General features: G+C 48.8%; 1 protein-coding gene across 5 annotated transcripts in view; it reads right to left on the bottom strand.

Annotated features, from left to right (window-relative positions):
- Positions 1-22,771, bottom strand: part of CYRIA (CYFIP related Rac1 interactor A) — a 107,852-nt gene that overhangs the window by 45,935 nt on the left and 39,146 nt on the right. The window contains exons 2-4 of one of the 5 annotated variants that reach the window (XM_034659881.1): positions 21,616-21,641; positions 19,725-19,875; positions 8,404-8,499 (exon numbers count right to left, since the gene is read on the bottom strand). The gene's annotated coding sequence lies outside the window, so the exon portion shown is untranslated. Of the gene's footprint in view, positions 1-8,403; positions 8,500-19,724; positions 19,876-21,615; positions 21,879-22,771 lie in introns of those variants that run through there. The other 4 variants (XM_034659880.1, XM_011229691.3, XM_019803605.2 and 1 more) reach the window with 4 other exon arrangements.

Below are 22,771 nucleotides of genomic sequence, written 5' to 3'. Positions count from 1 at the left end.
CCGAACGGGTTGCCAAGAATCCAACAGATGATTTCATTCTGAGATGAAGGAGGAAAACCGAAGTAGAATGAGTCTATGAAAGCACTTTCATCTGACAATAAAAATGAGTTAATGGCTAAAATGTGTTTTCAAAACGTTTTAACACTACAAGTAATGGCACTCAAATGGGAAAATGCCTTGAATATTCTCATCGATCATTAATACCATGGTGTCCCTCTAAAGGGCCTGGCGTTCCCCCATGGAATACAGATTGCTAGAGTCCAGTTGTAAGGCAATCCATGGGAATTCTCCAAAAAAAAAAAAAAAAATACACCAAGAGACCATTATGGAACGGCACGATTAAGTGCAGGTTTAAAATAGCCCTTTCAATATCTGAGTTCAGTTTTCTAAAATAGACTATTACCTCATCATGGCTAATTTCCCCATAAACATCAATATTAAAGCAGCAAAAAGCCTCCAAGAAATGAGGGCAAAACCCGATTCTTTTTTAGGGAATGAAAGTCAACACACCCCCAAATTTCAAATGTTCGTGAATATGGAAACAATCAAACTGGGACTTTGCTCTGCACAGCCCACCACTGGGAAGTCATTAGTGAATTTGTTCCCTTTTCACTTGTGAAATCAAACGGGTTGATCAGCCTGCCCCTTACCCTAAGGAGAGCTGACAGTCTCAGCCCACCCAGACCAGTTCTGCCTAATTTCAAAGGGAAAGTGACCCCTTGCAGAGCCAGCAGCCTGGGGACCTAAGCCCTAGTCCCAGAAATGCCTTTTGTTGGGTAGTTATTTATTTGACTTCTCTGGGATGGCCTCAGCTCAGTCTAAAAACCCGAAAGGAAACACCAAGAAGTTACTTAAAATTTGGGCTGTCCAGACCATTAGTGATTTAGATTAAACACTGTCCGTTCTCTTGGATTATAAATCTTCTTTTTCCTGAATTCCTGCTCAGGTAAGCAGCTCTGCAAGCCCCCGGAGCCCCTTCCTCTGAGGGAGGAGCAGCGAAGGAGTCCTGGCACATGCCCTCTGGGACAAACCTGCCCCCCTGACATGCTGGAGGATCTCTGCTCCTCCCTCCTCCCCCTGAGTGCTCTTTCTCAAGTTTCCACCTTCCTCTGTCTAACCTTTAAATATCAGTCTTCGGTTGTCTCTCTTCACACCTTTCCCACCCTCCCAAGTGAGACCCTCTGGGCTCCCAGTTTTTGCCCATATGCTGAGGACTTCTCAACCCCTAGCCTCAAATTGGACCTTCGTCCTCCACTCCAGGCCTGCAAATCTAAATGAATTTCCTGAAAGCACACCGATTTGGGGGAGGATGTTAATATCCTCCGCAAATATCCCCCCCACCTTGTTCAATGAAAAGCATCGTCATTCAACTAATTGTATGAGCCGGAAACCCGAGTGTCATTTGAGATTTCTGCACCTAGGACACTCCACAGATCCATTCTCTGTCCAAACGATCCACTTTCACATCTCCCCAAGATCCACCCCTCTCCATGCCTTCTCTTTGCCACAATATCTCCTTATCGCCTCCAGTCACTATCCCCAACCCCTCTCACCCCCACTAACGCGACACCAGATACTCCAAGCACCTCAGATCATGTACTAGTCTCCGAGTATGTCACAGGAAATGCCACATGCAAAATGAATGCTGGTGGATTAAATCTCTTCCATTTCTGTTATCTTACAATATAACATTAACAACAACAAAAGGATATCCCCTTGTCTCCGCCTGGTTTACATTCTATGGGCAGCTGCATCCCACATCTGTGCTTGAAGTTTCTTTGCCTCCAGAGTTCACCGTCAGGTGATAAAATATGACCTTGTAGGTTGACGCACAGGGAGGCGTGATCAGAAGAAATCCTTCTGGGAAGTGAAAGCCCCCTGGAGAATCTCACCCCCCGCCCCCTCCCCCAGTGCTGTGGGTTGACTTGATTTGTAAGTCTAGATTCTCAGATGCTGAGTTTACTTAAACCGGGGTCCACCTGTATAACAAAGGAGACTTGGAATTGATGTGTCAAAGCATTAAGGGTATTACTTCCCAGGTCAAATTTATTATGAGGGGTGTGGGATGTCAAAAATTATATAAGTACCAAAAAGACCAACAAAAGCCATTTCACATTCTAAAAACTTGAAGAATTTGAAGCCAAGGGAGGTTGGCATGCTCCATTACATCTCAAGCATGAAGGGCCTGAAAACCTCCCTTGAAATCTCAGAGGCAGGAGTGGTTCTGCTTTTGTTTCCAGTTTCTGAAGGCTAGCCATCAGCTTGATTTCAAAGTATTGTTCACGGCAGACCAAACGAACGTTTTCAAACAAAATCCCTGGCTTGAACCCCACGCAAGTGATGGAGACCATCAACCTGGGCTAGGACAGGAGAGGAGGGTGGGGTGGGTTTGCTGAGCACTGGGAGACATGGCTCTTGTGCAAGGAGCTGCTTCCCGAGGCAACTCCATGGCAGAGTGGGACGTGGGGTTAGCTGGATAGAAGGCAGGTGTGTTTTAGCATAAATGCTTTCTAAGCTGGCTGTCATATTAAGATGAGTACAATTTTTTTTTTTTTTTAACATGGTAGTCAGGGCCATAAAATCTGACCCAGGCCTCCCTTTCAAGTTTCAGCTCCTTTGAACACTATGTACTTTGGTCACACCAGAATATAGACAGTGCCAACAGCTCTGGCCTCCTTCTTGCTTCCCCCCCTTTGCTTATGTTGTTCCCTTTGCCTGGAATGCCCTTCCTCTCTCCTCTGCCTGCAGATGTTCTGTTTATCTTTCAAGACCCAAATCAAATAGCATTTCCTCCCAGAAACCTCCTACCTGACTCCCAGGCTGAATAAACAACCCTCCTTGCTGTGAATTCTTTCAAAGGCTATGTCTTCTTCATTTTCAAAATCTGATCCACTTCACTTCATCCTCCCTCCTCCTCCCCACTGAGCACTAAACGCGGGTCCAGCACAGCACACAGCCCTCTTCACTTGTCTGCTGCCATGGATCGGAAGTGTGAGGGGGCAGTCACGGCATACCAACAACAGTGAGATGTCAGCTATGAATACACTCTACAGAAAATAGTCATTGGTAAGAGGAAGAGGTCAGAGAAATAGAAGCATTTCCCAAAATAGAAATATTTTTGGGTGCTTGACTCTGTTGTTTTATGATCGCAGATGACTTTGAGAATCTGATGAAAATCAGCCTTCTCAGAAAAATGCACACATCCACAGACCCACATTTTTTTTTCCATATAATTCCAGAACGTACTATAAACACACGGAAGCCAGGGAATGGAAATTCCTCATCTGTTTTAAAATCACCCATTTCAGCATACGGGCAGCCAGACAGGACGAGGAAGGCATCTTCAAGTGTGTGGACCACGGACCACACTGAAAAGGAAAGAATCCTTCGGTGGGAATACCATGCAGTCTGGACACCTTGGGCAAGTCCTTCTACTCTTCTGAACCTGACTTTTCCTCATCTGTAAAATGCAGATTATACTACTTCCTTTGCAATGTTGCTGTTGGGGAAATAAAGATAACGCACATTAAGCAGCTGGTGTAGTATCTGGCGTGCAGTCAGCCCCTGACAGCAAATACTAGTTTCCTGCACCTCCTGTCGTGCATAGCAAAACCTGCAGCCACAATGCAAACAAGTCATTTCCCTTTCAGCAATAAATACTGCACTGCTGCTTTGGAGCAAGGGAAGAAGGCCGACTCAGACCACCGCCTCAGTGAAGATGTGAAGCCGGGTGCTGAACGGCTGCTGCGCGCTCATTCGCCTGGCTATTAATCATACAAGAGCCCATTTATGACAAATACAGGTCCCTCCCTTTGCATGACAAGGCGTATGGGTCCACAGAGCCCCATTATCCAAAAAAAACAGAGCATTGTGGGCGACGCAGGCGAAGCCGAGTGCACACACACAAGCGGACATTGTAAGGCTGTTTGCACAACCCCGCAGTGCTCCTCGAGGATTTCCTGCCAAGGAGACATTTAGATCTCGCAGTCTGCTGCAGACATTTGCTCATTCAACATGGCTTCAGGCAGCGGGCTGGAGAAACCCGGGTGCGTGGTCCCCTCTGCTGGCCAGCCCCGGAACTGCATGCCGGGGATCCTGGGATGATCCGGCACTCCAGGGGCTCTCAAGACCCCAGCCTCTTCTCTCCTTGCCCTTGTTAAGCAGTGCAGTGCAAAGGCAGGAGTTTGGGGGGGTCTGGAAAAACTCGTTCAGCTCTCTCCAGGATTAGCTTTATTAGCTGCAGAACTTGGGCAAGTCCGATCTTACTCTCCTACATGGAGCCACAGCGCTCATTTGCCTGTGGCCCCGCCTCGCATGGGTGACCACAGAGCGGAGCGCTTGCAGATGGCCAGTGTGCAATGCACGCCGGCCTCTGGGCGGGTGGGTGTTGTCCTCTGACCTCTGGAGCTAGGAAAAGAAATCAACAAGTGCCTCCTGGTAATGTCTTTGCTTTAAACTGTAGCCGGCATCTAGAGGGGAAGTGTGACTCTGTCTTGTGTCTTATCTCTAATGCTTTCTTCAAATTGTCCCCCCTTGTTTACATCATGTGCCATGTTGGCCTGGGCAGCGCTGTGTGTCCCCTCAGGCTTTATTTCATCCGGCACCTGAAGTGCCCGATCTTCAGGCCATGCTTCACTTGAAGGTGGGGGGGGGGGTGCGCTGGCAGAAATTCTCAGCCGGAAGGTGTGTCGGAAGGATGAGCGAAAGACCACGCCCTTGAACTCCTTCTGCTGAGCTGGGATCTGCTTCTTGACTGATATTCAGCGTAGCAACAGCAGCACAGACTTGGGTTGAATCCCAGCTCAGCCAGCTTGTGAGCTGGGTGGTCTTAATCAATGTATTTAACAACATTTACTTAACCTCCCCGAGTCAGAGTTTCAATATGAGTAAAACAGAGGTTATTTCAACCTCTTCAAGGGTGGATTTTGGAAATAATGAGACAACACAGGTACGCAGCCAGATGCATAAATGGTCGTTGCCATAACTATTACTCGTGTTATTTTTATTGCTCCAACCACTGGTCTTAGTTCTGTCCCCTGGCCCTGACGAAGAGCTCCTCCTTCCTACACAGTTATCGATATCTGCGAGGCCTTTCACTACCATCTTAGAGATGGATGCTGATGATTTCCAAATTCATACCTGTTGCCTTGATCCCCTCACTGGAACTCCCCACTCATATATCCAATTGACTCCTTGACTGTAATAAACCGCTGAAACGTAACACACCCAACACTAAAACTGCCCTGCTCCAGTCTTCCCCAGCTCAGCCAATGGCAATTCCATGTTTCCAGATGCTCAGTCTGAAAAAGCTGGTGTTATCCTAGACTTCTCTCTTTTTCTCATACCCCATAACCAAGCTAACAAATCCTACCTGCTATACTTTTAAGATGTATCTTGAATCCAATTGCTTCTCACATCCTTCATCACCAATGCCCTAGTTCAAGCCACAAGCCATCACCTCCTGCCCAGAGTATCATAGTCGCCCCTTAAACAGATCTCCCAGCTCTGGTCTTGCCGGCTCCCAGTCACTTGGTTAACTGCCTATGTGGCAGCTGTAATGATGTTTTAAAAGTTGCATCATGTCACTCCTCTGCTTAAATCCTTTTAGTGGGGTCCTGTTTTACTTAGAGTAAGGTACAAGATCCCTATCACAGTCAACAAGGCCCTATGTGATGGTACCCCAAGTGATTCATCCCCTGCAACTTCCCCTCCTTCACTCTGCTTCAGCCACCTCTGCCTCCTCACCTTTTCTTTTTTGAACTTACCACATATCTTTCTGCACAGGACCTTTGCACTTGCTAGTCCTTCTACCTAGAATGCTTTCCCCCAATATATCTGCATGTTTTTCCTTTAGGCCTCTGTTCAGGGTTTATTTTTCAGTGGAGCCCAACCTAACCACCCAGTCCAAAATAGGATTTCTCCCCACCTCACCTCACCCCACCCCCCAGTCCCTGTCTATTTTTCTTTTAAATCCCTATTACCATTGACATATATACCTTCAACTCCTAGACTAGGGCCTGACACATAGTCGGAACACCACGCATACATACATTTGGAATGAATGTAGCCATTCATTCATGAACAAAACTCCCATGACCCCATGGAGCTTCTCTGTCAACAAAACCCAAGTTCTTTCCTCCATATCCCGTGGGAGGAGAGGCTCTCAGGTCATCTGTTATTTTGGTCAGACAAGGTCATTTGCATAAGAATGAGGGAGAAGTAGTCACTGCAGGAGATAGGGAAATGCTGGCCAGTGAGCATGGTCCTAATGAGAGACAGTATGAAACTGTAAAAGAGAAAGTGCATATTGGAGGGGAGAGGAGGGGAGGGAGAGAAGGTCAGAAGAATCAGTTGAAGACTGATTATGCAGGAACTTTGCAACCAGAGAGTAGAAGCAGGGATATTCCTGAGCAGAAATGCACCTTGGTGCCTTGGGTGGGTCAGATGGTTACTGTGTCACCCAAGGCCAGAAGGACACCGGACATATCATTGACCGTAATGCCTCTGTAATGCCACCAAGTGCACAGAGAATCATGGGCTCTGCGTCCTCATCTCATTTTAGCCACTCATTTGCTGCAGAACCTTGGAGAACGTCATTTCCTTGCTCTGAGCCTCATCTTTGTCATCTGTTGCCCACCAGGACTGGTTCAATGAGCTGGGAACTCCTCCCTGTCCCAATGTCCGAGGGTTTTATACAGTGAAATTGTGCTACAATTTCCAAATACACATCCAGGCAACCTAATGCCATGAGCTGAGTTAATTAGAACGGGGAGACACTTCCTATGTAAGGCATAGCATTCCACACGAACAGCACTTCTGCAAAAGCTGCCCTGGTCTTGCTCCTTGAAGCCATTTGGATTTCAAGCCATTTCCTTGCCAGTTAGCAAGGACAGTGATGATGGAACCCCAGCACTTTCAAAGGTCCCATGCTGTATCAGAATTGGCCACTGCTGACATCAGGGAGGCTACAGAGTTAGTCTGTGACAAACAGTAGTAATTCTGAACTCTGGTGGAATGTTGATAAGACTACAGAGAAACTGTTCTCAAGCCTTGTGTATGTTTGAGGCTGCAAATGTCATGAAACGCACAGGCGTGCAAACTACAAGGTGGCCCCAAAGTAGCTCTAGGAAGCAATGCTCGGACAGCCTGGATTCATCTCTCCTGTGCCTCCAAAGGTCTAATATGACATTCTCTCATTCAGACCCTTTTCTTTTGGAATCTTAGAAGCAATTGAGGACCTGCCATGCCCTAGCCCTAGAAGCCCAAATCAGCTCCCATTGCAATTATAATAATAGTACAACTGTAACATCAAGGCACTAGGTTGGCGATACTTTGGAAACACCAAAGCTCTGTCCTTTGGCTTTCAAATTTCAAATTAAAAAAAAAAAATCCATGAGATGATGAAACAATGATGTTAATACAGATCCCCAGGCTTTGGAAGTCTAGTTACATTATGTAGGAAATGGCAGCATTTCGTTGGAATAAGTAATAAGGCTTTTTCAAAATTTCTAGAAAGTACCACTCTAACCAAAGATTTTGTTTAGTTGGCAAAACTCTACTGGCTCTACCAGGCTATCTATCAATTTGTATTCAATATAATTTAGCTGATCCCCCACCGCCAATGAATTCCAACACTTCTCCTCACCCCGGCACTTGCTCCCAGGTTCAAATGACCTCTGCCTTGTGATGACCCTAATACCCTCAACACCTAGCAGAGTCCTTAATAGAATATAGAAAGTTGGTGAATGGTCTAAAGAATAACATGAACATTTGCTCATTTTAGAGACCCATGCTCAGTAAGAGTCGGTCCCTGCAGTGGTCTGAGAGCACAATACACTGAGGGCAAGAAGCCATATTCAAAGCCCACTGTAAAGGATGGAAGGTTCTAGGGAGGTTTGGGTGAAGACAAAGTGTTCTGGAAAAGCCGTGCAAGAGAAGAAACGACTCATCTGGTCTGGAATAAACTGGAAAGATCTCATGCAGAAGAAGGCTGCTGAGTCGGGACGGAGAAGCTCTCAGCAGACATCCGGCTACTGGTGAGACCCAGGAGCTGGATGGAAGCCAACCCCAGGTCCCTCACCACTGAGATCATGCACTCTTGGTGGGGGTGAACATGAGGGGTCTTGGGAGTGACAGCTGTCACACCCCCAGCTTTGTGATCCCTGGGCAGATCCCAGTCTTCTGGTTATGACGAAGTGGTGGGACTGGTTTTCCTATGTGTGTTTACACTTGCTCTCAAGGTAGTTCCCTGCCAGGTAGACTTCCATCCTCCACTGGCCTGGGGCCTGCCCCGATGCCTGTCCAGTCCCAGGGTGGGGGCGGTGTCCTCTGCTCTCTGCCTCTCACCAGAGCCCCTGGAGCCCTCACACACCACCCTTCCACATTCCAGTCACTCCTGCTTACCTGTCTGCCTTTCTTCCTAGAAGGTGAAAACCTCCAGGACAGGATCTAGGACTTAGGCTTGAATCCACAGCCGGCCACTCAGGGAATACGTGTTTGCTAATAAATGAAAAAAAAAAAAAAAAAAAGAATGGAGAAATGACAGCATGAATGCCAAAATCCGTATCCAAGATCTCCTGAGTCCCAGCCATTTACTTAGAAAGAGGGAAGGAAGATAGGCAGGCAGGAGAGGGAGAAAGAGTGAGAGGGAGGGATAAAGGAAGGAGGGAAGGGAGATAGGAAGGAAGGAGGGAAGGAGGGAGGGAGGAAATGTTTTTCCCGCTTTCACCTAGTTTAATAAAGATATAACTAGTTTCTGGCATATGAAGAAGCAGATAGGGATCTCATGCTATGCTTGAAAATTGAAAGAAAGAAAATTTGAGGCATCTGAAAGGGAAGGTACAGCCTCAGGGATGTACAAGTGAACTGAAGACAGGTAGCAGGCTTTGAGAAAGCTGCCTCACCCACTTGGAGGAAATGGCTGGTTTACCGGGTCTCACAAAGAGAAGCCTGTGACTGGCCCCGCCTTTGGCCCCGCCAATCAGCTGCGGAGGCCAAGCTGGGAGAAGCCCAAGGTCAGGGACAGGAATGACAAAATAACATGTCTCAGGGCTGTGGATTCCCATTTGTGGATGCCTCTTTGCTTGCTTTTTAAACATTTTATTTATTAATTAGAGAGAGAGAGAGAGTGCTGGGGGAGGGGCAGAGAGGGAGGGAGAGAGAGGATTGTAAGCAGACTCCCTGCTGAGCGTGGAGCCAGACCTGGCTGGATCTCAGGACCCTGATCATGACTTGAGCCAAAATCAACAGTCAGACATCAACCAACTGAGCCACCCAGGCACCCGCGTGGACGCCTCTTTGAATCCAAATTCCTGCACAGTGAGAATGTGTAAGGTGGGTGGGCTTTCAGAAGTGGGGCTTGCTGCCTCCCGCCTCCAGGCAGGTGAACCAGCTGGAAGAGTCCTGTCTCAGGTGAGGACGTGAGGCTTCGGTCACCTTTCCTACCACGCATCACAGCAGCACTAAGGGCCCTGTGGGAAAAATCCTGGGGACTCCAAAGACGACTCCAGTCATGCCCTGCTTCCCCAAATCCTCATGCATTGTCAGATAACCAGGTCGCGGCCACTGGCAGTCCTGCGCTCCGTGCTGTTTTAAGCACTGCCCAAAATGCTCTCATTTGATTCTCACGATGACGTTCGAAAGCAGTCCCCTCGTGTGGTTTTTAGAACTGTGAAAGTGATATCTTCTGCCAAAACCCAGTTTTTCCTGGGTGAATACAAGAGCTTGCAGTTAAATAGGCTCTCCACTAAGAGGCATTATTGCCCCACGTTAAAATTGCCAGACCAGGTCAGGGTAGGGCCTTAGTACAAATGCAGAAGTTTATAAGAAGGACAAAGCAGAGGGATCGATATCAAAGTCCTGGATATTTTCTAAACGTTATTCCTCTTCGTAGTAAAAAGTGTTCAGATTCACAGCTATAGTACCCAAATGCTTAACACCATAACTCACTTAATTCCTGTTCAAGGTCATTTCAAAAGCACTGGTCTTAACCAGGCTGCAACCCATGGAGCCATGGCAATTAGGGGGAAAATCAATAGATTCAACCATTTGGGTCAGTCATCATCTTCCCCAGCTGCTCTCGCTAATTTCTTAAGTCATATTTTCCACCAAGGGAAACATGGCTTGTGCCTGAATCACCTTGACTCCAGTTGGAGTGGAAGAGAAAGAAAAAATGGGGGGGGGGAAGGCTGAAATTCTATCCCAAGTGTATCAAAATGAGTTTCTCTAGTTTACTCCGGCACAACTGGAAAATACTCTGGAAGTGTAAATTAGGATAGTGGGAGATCCTCCATTAATGACTGCAGCCCCAGCCCTGTGCTTATAGCCAGGCTATTTCTACACAGACGTACAATGTCGCTCTCACGGAGAGAGGATGCTCCTGCAGGAAATCCAGAATACACAGAGAACCCAGAAAAGTCACTGTGGGACTTCCCTGTTTGGACTGATCCACCAAGACCACAATTAAACCAAACAAACAAACTCACCGTGTTTATCTCCAAATTTATGTTAAAGGCCAGCCCTGCTCTTGATGACTCAACCATGTACTATCCTGATTTCAACTTTACCCTGCAGCTGGGCTTCCCAGGCTGGCGTCTGTGGCCACAGATGACTAAATTTGAAAGCTCTGCTCTCTATCTGCTCTGGGGCTCACAGCCTCACAGAGGGCTCAAGTGGTGTTTAGGCTGGATCTTAGTCCCACTTGAAGATGGCAGATTTTTATTCCAATACGAGGTCTGAGGCTGCTCTGTGGTATGCACCTGCTGAGAACCCCACTAAATGAAATAACCTCAGGTCCTGGGGTGCCCCGCGGAGTATGGGAAGCCCCAAGGAGAGACCGTGGAGACACCAGCTTGCCTTCCCAGACTAGCCTGTGGCCTTGGCCACAAGCTTGAGAAGCCCCGCCCTAGATTAAGGATTGGAAGTTCCGTGTCAAATCCCTTTTTCATCCCGTATCTCAAAAGTAAGCTTTTGTTTTAGGAAGAAGGGAATCAGGAGTTTCTGCTGTACTGGTTTAACATGTGTTTTGTTTCTTGAGTGTTTTATTTATTGATCCCACTTGGCACACATGGAAGTTCAAAAATAATCAGAGAGAGCATCTTCTGAGCCCTGCTGTGCACCAGGTCTTGGGCTAAGTGCTTTATACACAGGATCCCGGTCCTGGAGCCCGGGGCCAGAAGGCTGGGAAGGCTTTACTCTTCCCATTGTTCACACTGCCTCCTACTCCCCAGACTCAGTTTACTTACCTGAAAAAAAAAAATCAGACAGAACCTAGATCAGACGATCTCACAGATTCCTCTAAAGAGTAAGCTTTTTTTTTTTAATTTTTAAAAAAGTATTTATTTATTTATTTGAGAAAGAGAGAGCACAAGCAGGGGGAGGGGCAGAGGGAGAGAGAGAGAGAATCTCAAGCAGATTCCCCGCCGATTGTGGAGCCTGATGCAGGGCTTGATCCCAGGATCCTGAGATCATAACCTGAGCTGAAATCAAGAGTCAGATGCTTAAACAACTGAGCCACCCGGGAGCCCCCTAACAGTGTTTTTATGAAATTTCTAAGGCAAAACTCTCTCTATAACTCTCTATATAAATCTTTTCTTTTTGTTAAAATAGAAAATCCAGGTGTTTAACTGCAACACTTGCTTACTTAAGAAAAAAAAAAAACAGAAAACAATCCACTCATTGTATACAGCGATAATTAATTTGGCCCTCTCATATTTTGTCCATTCCTGACCAGGCAGCTGGCATCTCTCCGAACCGATACCAGCAGCTCCCGTTCAGCTGGGACCAGGCATCCCGCAGCTCGGCACTGTCCCTGGCAGGACCTGCAAGGTGCACAGGCAAGCGTGGTAGGCACTGTCTTCCTGCCTTCGGCTGGGGAGTGGGTTGGCATGGCGACACCCAAGCCAGTCTTCCCTTGCTCCCTCCCTTCCCTTTTGGGCTATTATCACTGTGTGAGATCTTGCCCCAGAAGAACAGAGAAGTCCTGAGGGCGAGGTCTGATGTCAGGGGAGAACAAGCGAGTCTTTGTCGGGCCCTTTAAGGAGAGGAGGCCCGGCCAGGGCTCTTGGGCACACAGAGAGCCTGTGCGCTCTCAGTGTGGGGCAGCGGGCCTGCCCCCGTCCTGCCTGTGCGGCGGGGCCTCCACTGGCACATCCGGAACCTTCTCCCTCCCCCGACACAGAGCTGGACAAAGTCGGGTGATCCCCACTGGGTGCCCTCAGGCTCGCCCATACCAAAACCAATAAGCGCTCTCAAGCAATCCCTCTTTCCCAAGCCCTTCTCCCACTTCCTGTTCAGAGCTGCTCCCCCATCCCTCCACCATCCTTGTGGGACTCCTCCTCCTTCTCACAATGCACCATCTGCCTCCAGGCTCCTGCCTCCATCCTGTCCTGGCCACCACCCCCACTCTGAACCACCCTGTTGCCCTGAGAAGCCTCCTGGTGCAGGGACCTCTCCTGCTGCCTCCGGTCTCCTCAAATGCTCGGGTTGTAGGACTAGCTCTGTACTCCAAAGATGCTTAAAAAATAGCTCCTTAATGCCTGAAACCACAACACATCCCAAAACCTTACTTTTAATAAAATATTCAATGCAGGCTTCAGATCAAAATAAAATAGCTACCATGAATTGGGTCCTTACTATGTGCCAGGCGCCCCTTGGAGCAGACACCTAGACCAGCTCATGGAAGAAGCAGAGCCGCCCTAAATGGCAGGTGTCATCGACATTCTCACTTTGCAGACAAAGAAACTGCGGAATGAGAGCAGTGGTAACCGTCCACGCTCACCGGCTAGCGGCACAGGAGGATTCAGACCCAGGTGGTGTGGCTCCAGTCTGCACTCCGAACCATAACGCGATACCGCGTTTCATGATGACCGCTGCTGAACCAGACCTCACCTACAGTCCACTCCGATGCACGCTATCATGTCCTCCCCTAAAACTAGGGACACATGCTTTTGTAAAAGTCATCACGTTTCCAGGCTCCAAGTAGCCTAGGTGATGGCTGACAGTACGTTAGATTTCCCTGTTCCCCTTCTTCCCGCATGAGCGGCAAGGTCAGGAGAAGAGCAGGTGGCGGGCTGGGAAGCGAGGTCTCTGGAGGAGACCCGTTCCGAGCCTGCTTTCTGCAGTAACAATCTCTCCCCAGAAGACCTCTGTCCATTTGCAGCCTGGGCCTAACTCTGCCTTGCAGGTCTGATGAAGTCTCCATCCTGGGCCCCCGGGCCGGCAGCTTCCAAGTCCCAGAGAAAGGCAGGCTCGCCCTCAGGGCTACGCCAAGCACCCCAAGCTGACTCTCCTCTCTTCCAGCGCAGAGAAGGAGCACAGAGCTGCGGGAAGCTGGAAGCTGGAACGAAGGGGCCGAGCAAGGGAGGCAGCTGCACAGGGCTCACGGCATCAGGTGGGGGTGGGGAGGCCGGCCAAGCCCTTTCACTCTGACAACCACGTCAGCTGTTCTGAATCCCAGGGCTGATGGAGGCCGGGCAAGCCATGAAAAGGGGAGGGGTCCAGTTTCTCACTGGAGCAGAGGTGCTTCCTGGTGGGGTGATGCCAGGTGAACCCCACACCCCTACACCCCCACACTGGGGTCCTGCAGGGCCACCTGTGGATTCAGCAGCATTCAAGGACTCTCTCTGGGGTCAAGTTCAGAAATGGAAAGCCCTGGACCATCAAGCCCGACTGCCTTGTAGTGACGATGGAGGAGGGAAGGGGTATCCAAGGTCACGTGGTCAGTCAGTGCCACAGCCTGGGCTCAAACCCGGGTTAACCCTGACACCACAGCCATCCTTTCCGTCCTTCCTTTTCTTTCTCTTCTCCTTCTTTTCAAACTTCACCTTCTGTTTTTTAAAGGCATCCAAAGGAAATGCTTACTTGCTCTGAGACAGCCAGGGTTGTGGGGTGAAGAGGGTGGGAGAAAGCTTATGGTGAGGTCTTTCCTTAGAGGGAGAAGAGAAGAAACCCAGCTGTTCTGTCTTCCACTCAGCCTAGCCCATCAGGAAGAACACAGATCCCCAAAAAGCAAGAGATGAGGAAGCCCTGGCTGATTCTCCTGGTTCTCCAAGGGGAGAAATGGAGAGGGAGGGTGTGTGTTGGGGCTGCCTGTGTGTCCTGGAGACTCCGAACTGAGCAAAGCACTCACTCCTTAGGCTGCTTGCTGTTGTAAGCCTACTAGGAATGAGGGGGCGCCTTGCTGGCTCAGTCGGTAGAGTACGCTACTCTTGATCTCAAGGTCATGAGTTTGAGCCCCACTTTGGGCACAGGGATTACTTAAAAAAAACCTGCAAGTAACCCTACTAAAAATGGGACAATTTTAGGTTCAGAGACGGCTCTGTAAGGAGGGAAGGGTCCCTAGTGTCCACAACTAGAACCAGTTGTTTTATCAAATAGTGAGCTCCCCATCCCTGGAAGCAAGTAAACAGACACCTACAGGGCAAGATGTAGAGCGTTTGCTGGCACCACAGGGATCTGGAGAGGACTCCATGGCGGGATGCCACTGCTCTGCCCAGTGCTGCATTTCAGAGCTCTAGGTGAGGGCCACATCCAAGGATGATTCTCTGCGGCTCCTCACTGTGTTATCAGAAGGGTGGGGCAGCATACAGAGCAGAGGAGGGGACGATCACGAGAGAGCCTGACTCCTGACCATTGGTAGCTGTGGGCCTTGGACAAGCTGCTCCGGGACTCTGAGTCTCAGTGTCCTCTTCCGTAACTGGCATCCTGGGGTGCTTGTGAACCCCCAGTGCTGGGAAGCCTGCAGCCCGCAGCTCACCCAGGGAAGCGTGCAGGTCAGCGAGGCCACTTCTTCTTTTTTTTTTTTTTAAAAGATTTTCCAGCGAGAGAGAGAGAATACAGCAGGGGAGTGGGAGGGGAAGAAGCAGGCTCCCAGGGGAGGACCGCAAGGCCACTTCTAACCCATCCATTCATTGTCCAGCCGGCACGTGTGGTTGGAGGGCTTTGGCACCGGGCTCTGTTAGACTAGCATGGATTCTAAATAACACGCGTGTGTGTGTGTGTGTGTACACACATACCTATATATACACACACAGAAGGTACACATATACACAGTGTCTGGGTATTACATACACACACACACATATATATATTCCCTCCCGCCGCCCCCCCTCGGTCTCTAAGAGGAAGGTAGAGGGACAGACACAGTTCTAAACCTCTCTCACAGTTTTCACTGGGAAGCAGCAGACCTAGTTTTCTGGAAAGTTGAATTTTGCTACCAGAGAGCCCCGGTGCAAGCTATGCCATTACATCAGTGTTTCTGGATGACGGGGATGGATTCCTCCTCCTCCTCTTTCCACTTATTTCTGTGGTCCCGCTCATCCTATTCCTCTCACTGACACCTCCGTGGGGTCAGAGGAGAGAGCAACTGAAATTAGTCAATCTGCCTATTTTTAGTCCCTGCTGGGAACAAGGTGGGCGGCCGAGGAGGCGTCTACTACTGGGCTCTGAAAAGCAGAGCTGAGGCATTATCTGTGCGTGATGATCACTGCGGCTATTTCCTCTCCATCACCACCAGCAGCACGGATGTTTAGTGTTGGCCCGTATTTATAGAGTGCCATTCTGTACCAGGGATATCTCTCGCCTAGCTCCCAACTCCTACTCACCCTTCAATGCCCAGCTCATTTGGCCCCCTCCAGGAAGCCTTCCTGGACTTCCCTGGGCGGAGAACGTGCTCCCTTTCTGCACTTAAAAAAACAAATTTATTGATTTATTTTAACAGGGGAAGGGCAGAGGGAGAGAGACAATCTCAAGCAGACTCCCTGCTGACTGCAGAGACCGATACAGGACTCGATCCCATGACCCCGAGATCAGGACCTGAACTGAAATCAAGAGTCAGACAGGCTTAAGGGGCACCTGGGTGGCGTAGTCGTTAAGCATCTGCCTTCGGCTCAGGGCGTGATCCCGGAGTTCCGGGATCGAGTCCCACATCGGGCTCCTCTGCTGGAAGCCTGCTTCTTCCTCTCCCACTCCCCTGCTGTGTTCCCTCTCTCTATCACATAAATAAATAAAAAATCTTTAAAAAAAAAAAAAAAGAGTCAGACAGGCTTAACCAACTGAGCCACCCTGGCACCCCTCCCTTTCTGCACATTGTTCTTGCAAGGGCTCCTGTCCACTCTCTGTGTCCGTGACTGCTGGCTCCCCTGTCATTGCCACAAACCTGACCTCCTTGGAGGGGTGAGCATGCTTGATCTGTCTTGATGGTTTCCAGGCCTCACACAGTGTCTGGCCCATGGTAGGGACTCGGGTATTGCCTGTCCAGTGAATGTGTACTTTCTAAAGAGAACATTCTTATTGTCCCCTTCAACTAGGAGAGGGTTAAGAGATGGATCTTACCCATTTGCTTTCTGACTAGAAGAAAATGCATCAAGACCTAAATTCCATCACTCCTACTAGAACAGCACAGGCCTTTGCCAGCCACTCTCTCTATGAGAAATAAGGCTTATGTTCTAAGGCACGTTCCCTGCAATTTGTGCCCCCAGGCCACGCACGAACATGTCAACATTTACCATTCACTAGGGCGCCGGATGACAGAAAGGGCCACGCATTCCTCCGCACCAGATGACTATCTCATTCTGTCCATCTGTATGAACCTACTTTACACCTGAGGAACTCTCATCTTACAATTCTACAAAAAGTAGGTATAAAATAAGCACTTTAAAAACCAACCACTGTTGATAAATCAGAATAAATTTAGAGTCAATAAAATTAGACCCTTTGCTTCATAGAACTCCAATCTCATCAGGCTATCCATCTTTGCTTTAAAAAGACTCCTCACATCTCTGAGCTGTCCTCACATGAACTCGACACCCTTGGTGGGCATGTGAGGCCCCTGCTGAGCCGTCTGTCCTCCCCGCTCTGACTGGGCCCCTCAGACCCGCCTCACCTCACACTCCACGGCCACGACTAACCGGCACAGTACCTTTGATGGGCAGCCCTGGCTTATCCCTTTCCTCTGCCTGGAAACTTCCCTGACGCTGCCCACCCTCCCTGCTATTCACCTGCCTGACTGCTCCTCACCTCGCAGACTGATTGGAGACAACGTAGCCCAGCAGCTGCCCCATTCTGCCCCCTCCGTCTGGGTCAGGAACCTCTCTTTGGGCTCCCCCACACACACTCTTACTACAACACAGATCAGTGTGTGTCATCGGGTCACTAGCAGGGCTCCCGGGAAAACCATCCACCCCTCGAGGGCAGGGAACGAATCTAGTCATCATCTGTAGCCAGTATCTACACTGGCACTGACACAGAATAGGCACTCAGATGTTCGATCCCCACGTTACGTGAAGGCCAAGACTCGGAAATACGCCGTGTGAGCGCATTCCAAGAAAATGGGTCGAAGTGACCTGTGGGAGGGTCCAGTGGAGAATGACCACTCTAGGAAACTGGTCCCACACGGACCCATTGAGAACAACAACTTCTTACTTTGACCTAACTGATCAACGCAACTTTCTTAAGCAGCCTGAACTCGCACTGGGCCACGGGCTCCTAGGACAGGGCCATGGGCTCCTAGGGCAGGGCCACATCTCACCCATTCATGTCCAGAGCCTTGGTACCTAATGCCCCACACGGGTTTGAACAGGGGGCTCAGACTCTAGTGGGCAAGAGCATCCATCCCTTTTTCTACTTCGGGATGCTTAGGGATGGGGCCTCCACGATGTTCTGGGGAAGAGGGAGGAATGGGAGAAGAATCTCTGGAAAGGCCAGCTAGAACGTAAAAACCCAAGTCCTTACAGCGGCATATGGGGCCATACATGATCGGCCTGCTTCTCTCTACCCTCGCCTCCTTCCCCAGGCCCCTTGCTCCTTCTGCTCCAATCCTCCTGGCTGCTTGCAGTTACTTAAATCTCAAACACATTCCCACTCAGGTCTTTGTTCCTTCGAGCCTCACCCCCTCACTTTGTTTAGGTCCTACTCCAATATAGGCCTAAGCAGGGAGGTCTTTCCTGAGATCCTGTTGCTGCTTTCTCCACGTCCCATCTCTCTGGCTTGGCTTTATTTATGTATGTTTTCCTGCTTTATTATTTTTTTTCCATAACACTTAACACTGCCTGATATAACATACAGTTGTTGATTTGTTAACGATCCCACGATCCCACCAGAAGGCAAGTTCCATTAGAACAGGAACTTTGTTCTGTGCCGTATCCCTAACACCAAGAATGGCACCTGCCACGTAGTCCACGCTCCATCAACATCTGCAGGAATGAATGGATGGCTGGATGAATGAGCGCCTAATGCTTCTAGATACACAAGGCACAGGTTCTAGTAGAACTTGATGGGGATCAAAGCTATATTTAAGTAGCTCTAAATAAGAATGGGGAGGAAAAGGAGCTAACATTTTTTTGAGGAAGAAACTATGTTGATGCATTTAAATGATCTTTGATCCTGATCACAAGGGTACAACATAGGGCATACTGTCCCCGTCTTACCAGTGGGGAAACAGAACCTCAGCAATTTAAAATGATTTCAGCAAAATCACAGAACTAATAAATAGCAGAACTGGGATTTGAAATCAGGTCTGACTCCAAAAGCTCTTCTCCTTCCTCTGAATTAAGCCGTAGCCTGGTGGCCGCCCTAGGAAAAGAAACCATGAGAGGAAGAAAGGAAGGGAGCATAAGATAATCCTATCCTGCCACCGAATGAGAATGTGGTATCAGGAACAAGTCTAGGATAAAATGATCCTGGGCACTTGAACTGGAAACCACCTGAGAAATCTCCTGGTCTTATCTTGTGTGCTGTGCTCAGCTGTATGAAATGCTTCTGCTTTTAGTTTTCAAGGGAACTCAAGATATCTAGATACGGAAGAAGAGCTTTAGAACAGAGGACAGCAGAAGGGAATGCCAGCACCTGGAGAAAGATGAACAGGTGCATGGCCATCTCAGGGTACCGGTATCTCCTTCGTGATTCCTGATCTTGTCGGGGTGGGTGCCCCAGGGCCAGCTTAAGGAGATGAGCTAGATACCAGCACCGAGGACACTGAGCCCCTCTGTAGATCTTTAGTCCTCTGGGAGGGGTATCAGCTCATGTCAGGTCCAAATTTAATGAAGAAGTTCAGGGAGGTGTGGCCCAGTCCTTACAGATAAGAAGGAAAGTGTCCATAATGGATTGGGAGGAGGTGACAGAGGAGGGAGGGAGGAACACCAAAGAACCCGTGTGTTGGCAGTAAGGCTTGGCAGCCTGTGGCTGGAGCAGTACGGTGGTCTTGGAGGATGACTGCACAATCTGAAAATGCCTCAAAAAATGTTACAGTGAGTGCAACACAAGCCAGACCTCTGGCACAAGACCTAAATTCCATCCCGGGTTTGCTACTGAAGGACGTCTCCGGCTGCCCTAAGTGTGCATGACCAGGATGGACAGAATGGAACCCAGAGTATTCTTCATCTCCAATGAATTCTGCACAGAACAGTAACCTACAGCTACAGCTCAAATCTGCTCTCCCCTGCCTGTCGTTCTAAGCTACTCCAGTTCATGCCTGAACACTCACAGACCCAGGAGAACAACAGCTCCCACTCAGAATGCAGCTGTAGAGTCCAGGGACGTTTCAAATCTATATCCTGGGGTTTTTCCCCCTTTTATGGGTATGTGGTGTTAGGAGGCATGACTCTGGTGAAATGACCACCCTTCATACTTACAAGTATTCTAGAAGCAGGCATATCCCACATTCTCTCCACCAACCATGCTGATTACCATGGTGCTGTCTGTTAGAACCGAAGTCAGCTGTTCCTTACCTAGAGCTCTCTCTTGTGATTCAGGTTCACCAGTCCAGGCTGACAGGACAAAACCGCTGAACAAGCCGGCCGAGGCAAGTCTGGCTCCCAAATCAGGCCCGTGGCCCCCAGAGTCCTGTTGTTTCTCTGTCGTCAAGTGAGTGATAATCTGCTAAAAGGGAATGCAAGTCATGTTACTTTGAGAGGCCATTTCCTGTTCTCTTCTAGCAATAATACATTTGTTAAGGAGAACAGAGAGAATCCCAGAATTACAGGTTACCAGGGCTACAAGACATTGATGCCATCACCATTTGTATGGTGCCTTCGTTTTGTAGTCGGGGAAACTGAGGCTCAGAAGCAAAGAGCCTCATTCAAGAATTCAGCAACTTGGAGAATTCCATTTGGAATATGTCTCTGACTCTCTGGCCTTTGGAATTTTTTAAAAAGTAGCTTCACAGTCAGGCTGACTTCTCAAACAAGTGGTCATTGACCCTGGTTGGGAAGTCTTTTTTTTTTTTTTTTAAACAGATTTTCAAAAAAGGAGGTGGGACTTTTTCCAGATCGCTGTTTTTGTAATTTTGCCCCTGGGAGCTAAATGAGTGAAACAGTCCACCTCAGGCATGTGGTTGGGACTGTTCTATTTCCCATCAGAAAAATATTGTTATGGAATAGTGGGCCCCGGGAGCACAGTAGTGGGTGGGCTTTGTTTTTCAATGATTTGTGCTCAGCCAGCAGATCTCTCGGTCTCTCTGTCTTTCTCACTCTCTCTCTCTCCATGTTTCAGGAAAACACAGTAACAGATCTGGATCCTCCTCCCAGGGGTATCATTTATTATGTGATTTTTCTGGCTACTATATATTTGAACAGCCACTCCTCTGTGCAGAAAACCAAAACCCAAGAGTGGATCTCACATTTATTAAGCATATAAGATCTGCCAGGCCTACCGTATGAATCTTACAGATACTCTTCCCTGATCTGTCCTCAAATCTTACAGATACATGTCCCTGATCTGTCCTCAAAAATTCCCCGAGATACCTGTAACTCCATTTTTTCCAAAAAAATGAACCTGAACCACAAGGGAGAGCTCTAGGTAAGGAACAACTGGCTTTGGTCCTCGCTAGGGAACCGAGTTTCAGAGAACCAGAATGATCTGTATGGTCATAAGGAGAATAAAGTGCAGAACTAGAAATAAACTCCTATCTAACTCCCACATCAGTGTTTTGTCCATCTAAACTAGACCTTAGTTATTCGGCCAAAACACTAGCAGTTGTCTTATTTTTCCAGTGTTTTAGCTTGAATGCAGGAGAAGGTTCTTTGGAAACTATGAATTGTTGCAAGGACATGAAGGATTATTCTTGTTAGATTCTGCTTCAGACAGGGGACTCTAAAGGCCAGGCTTCCTGCTAGGCTCCCAGCAGAAGCTCCAGTGCCCCAGAGAAGCTGAGCCTGTCCCTGGCTCCCAGCAGTGAGAGAGGGCCCATCAGGAAGTCATGATTATCTACGCTCTGAGCTTTGTTCCTGTTCTCAGACAACACGGGACGGGGCTGGAGAGCAGGGCTAGGGGGTGGAGAAAGAGGAAGAAAAAACAGGAAGTGAAGGGGGGGGGAGGAAGGAAGGAAATGATATGGAAAACACAGCAACTCTGAAAAGTCCTTGGCCTGATGAGAAAGTGAATCCTGAGCTGGCATCTGTGGGCCTGGCCCTGCATTTTGGGAAACCAGGTCATGGAGGAAAAGGGGGAGAGAGGTTTATCTCCTCTGGATTTGGGGTTGTGTTCGTAAAGTCCCATCACAGAGCACAGCCCAAGGAAAAGGGAGCCCAGACACAGGGGCTGTTTCCTGTGCGCTTGGGTGTAGACAGTGAACAAGGTGAATTTCTGAAGAAGGACCAGGGGCAAGACCGCATCCCTCACCTCTTGCCGATGTGCCACAGAAGGACCTGGAAACAAGAGAGAAGAAGTTGAAGTGATCGGGTATCGGGGGCACTGTCCCGTCCCCACTGCTTTGTCTCTCAAACATTCCCAAAATTAAAATCTACTTTCAATAATCCAATTTCAACAGGGACTTGATTCTCCCACTGAGGCCCAGACAGAATTCCACTTTCTTCCACCACAAAACTAAGAGGGTCAGGGGCACCTGGGTGGCTCAGTTGGTTAAGTGATTGCCTTCAGCTCAGGTCATGATCCTGGAGTCCCAGGATCGAGTCCCACATCGGGCTCCCTGCTCGGCAGGAACCTGCTTCTCCTTCTGACCCTCCCCCCTCTCATGCTCTCTCTCTCAAATAAATAAAATAAAACTCTTTAAAAAATTAAAAAAAAAACAAAACTAAGAGGGTCAGGCCAATAGAATGCCAGGTCTTTGCCAGACTATGACTCTCTGGTACTTCCAGAATGTTCTCCTACCCATGTTGTCCCCTCTACTTATTTACAGATGCTCCCCAAAGTCCCCCAACTCCCACTGTGCATCATGAAGCACACAGTCACCTGGTTAAGTTGAACAACCACACAAATAGCTAACCCTAATCATGACTTAATCATACCGCAGTGCTAATACTGTTAGCACTTTCCAGCGTCCTGATGGGGACCAGGAAGGGGCAGGTAATGAGGAGACCTCTGACAGGCAATCCCAGTCCCAGCCACACTAGCAGTTCCCAAACTGATTGTGCATCTGGAGAAGCTAACAGAAAGTACAATTCCATCCTGGAGTGGCGGTCAAAGCTTCTGGAGAGTTTCGATGCCACTATCTTGGCTCTGGTCCACGGACTAGCATTTGGGTAACTTATGATCCTATCCAGCCCTCAGCACACCCCACCTCCTTCCAGCCTACGGATTTGGTCACAGAGGTCCTCCCAGGGAGGGGCTCGCTCTGCGGATCTGCCCTCGGTTCTGTAAATTACTCCCCCGCCATCCAAACAAACACAGAGCAACACAAAGTAAGCCGATCTTTGAGAGGAGTCCAAGCTTTTTGAAGTGATGGCTGGTAGTTTCCTGTTTGAGTCACCCCCTGGGCCAGATGTCCCTCAGAGAGAACAGAGGTCAAGCAGGGAAGGACACTTACAACTCCCGTCTC

This window comes from Ailuropoda melanoleuca, chromosome 4 (genome assembly GCF_002007445.2).
Source record: "Ailuropoda melanoleuca isolate Jingjing chromosome 4, ASM200744v2, whole genome shotgun sequence".
Classification (NCBI taxonomy): Eukaryota; Metazoa; Chordata; class Mammalia; order Carnivora; family Ursidae; genus Ailuropoda; species Ailuropoda melanoleuca.
The sequence above is the reverse complement of the archived record's forward strand: the minus strand, read 5'-3'. Positions and strand labels throughout refer to the sequence as shown.